Source organism: Branchiostoma floridae, chromosome 8, assembly GCF_000003815.2.
Source record: "Branchiostoma floridae strain S238N-H82 chromosome 8, Bfl_VNyyK, whole genome shotgun sequence".
Lineage (NCBI taxonomy): Eukaryota > Metazoa > Chordata > Leptocardii > Amphioxiformes > Branchiostomatidae > Branchiostoma > Branchiostoma floridae.
Genome location: NC_049986.1, coordinates 2,710,857 through 2,713,127, shown reverse-complemented (window position 1 = coordinate 2,713,127; position 2,271 = coordinate 2,710,857).

The following is a 2,271-nucleotide window of genomic DNA, read 5'->3' as shown; positions in this document are numbered from 1 at the left end:
CACAATCTCGTTGGTTACAAACACACACAACAACAAAGTCACGTACAGTAAAGAAGTATATTACCTGTACATGTGTATCAATCTCATCACACCATCACACACACAAACACACGCGCGCACAGGAACAATCACACATAATAAAGAATTATGATATTACCTGCACATGTGTATCCATCTCCCTCATACCCAGTGTTGCACGTACAGTCCTGACCGGTCCCAGGAGCTGCGACGTCTATACAGGCAGCATTGGCATCACACGGGTCGCCAGTACATCCATCGATATCTGCAAAAACAAAGGTAAATATGTGCATTGAAAATTAGTTTTGCTGCAATACCTTAGGAAGTCACTAGGGTCTCAATATCGAATTTGACCTTCGTTTTCCTGATCCCTACCCACCTACCAGGTATCATCAGGATCGTTCAAGGCTTCTCGAGTTAACCCTATTCAGACCGGGGGGGGGGGAGACACGCTCAAAACATAACTTCTGGCGAAGGTAAGTATGATATTACCTGTACATGTGTATCCATCTCCCTCATACCCAGTGTTACACGTACAGTCCTGACCGGTCCCAGGAGCTGCGACGTCTGCACAGGCAGCATTGGCATCGCACGGGTCGCCAGTACATCCATCGATATCTGCAAAAACAAAGGTAAATATGTGCATTGAAAATTAGTTTTGCTGCAATACCTTAGGAAGCCACTAGGGTCTCAATATCGAATTTGACCTTCGTTTTCCTGATCCCTACCCACCTACCAGGTATCATCAGGATCATTCAAGGCTTCTCGAGTTTAGCTGTTAACGGACAGACAGACAGAGAGACACGCTCAAAACATAACTTCTGGCGAAGGTAAGTATGATATTACCTGTACATGTGTATCCATCTCCCTCATACCCAGTGTTACACGTACAGTCCTGACCGGTCCCAGGAGCTGCGACGTCTGCACAGGCAGCATTGGCATCGCACGGGTCGCCAGTACATCCATCGATATCTGCAAAAACAAAGGTAAATATGTGCATTGAAAATTAGTTTTGCTGCAATACCTTAGGAAGCCACTAGGGTCTCAATATCGAATTTGACCTTCGTTTTCCTGATCCCTACCCACCTACCAGGTATCATCAGGATCATTCAAGGCTTCTCGAGTTAAGCTGTTAAACCGGCTGGTTTCTTGCCCAGGTCAAGAACAATAAGGAAGTGCTCCCACTGTGACTTGTCCAGCAGTTTGAATGGTGGATTGACCCCCATAACCACATAAACTCATAAACATCTCATACTGTCTACCAGCTAGAAACAATGGTCAGAGACAGATTAGCATATTACTGGTCACAGATTCAAATACTGTACTGGTTCAAAGTACTGGTTTTCATAGGAACATTATCAAATCATACAGAATGATCCAAAGTAAGTAACAAAGTTACACAATGCAAGGTTTCAATTAGATAATATCATGTGATAATAAGATAATACTACATGCAGTTCTTGAAAGAACAAATTTTTTTCAAATTTCAAATTACCTCAAAATTGTAACAGAGTATCTATTTGCATCTGCATTTTTAAACTTGAAAATGTCTTCCTTATAGCTGAATTAGCTCTCATGAGTTGTGTGTGTAGAAATATGACTTGTAATACTTGACTTATAGTAAGGAACCAATTTAGTCCTGTGCTCTGTAGAACTGCACACATAACTGCCAGCCAATGTCTCAGACTGAAGAGCAACCCAGTGTTTTTCATTACTTCATATTCTGGGCTAAGTGTTCTTCAAGCTAACTTCTTTATGTGTATTCTTACTTTAATTTCTCTTTTGTCTCTAGATTTCAGACATGATTTGAAGAGTAACTTGTACTTGGTAATAAACTTTCTCAGCCAGGCCACCACTGATGTGCACTGTATGGGTGCCTGTAGCGTATTGAAGGGCATAGTTTATATTATCTGCTCTTTATATAGTTTTACCGGCCCCTTTAACGGACAGACAGACAGACAGACACGCTCAAAACATAACTTCTGGCGAAGGTAAGTATGATATTACCTGTACATGTGTATCCATCTCCCTCATACCCGGTGTTACACGTACAGTCCTGACCGGTCCCAGGAGCTGCGACGTCTGCACAGGCAGCATTGGCATCGCACGGGTCGCCAGCACATCCATCGATATCTGCAAAAACAAAGGTAAATATGTGCATTGAAAATTAGTTTTGCTGCAATACCCTTAGGAAGCCACTAGGGTCTCAATATCGAATTTGGACTTCGTTTTCCTGATCCCTACCACATACCA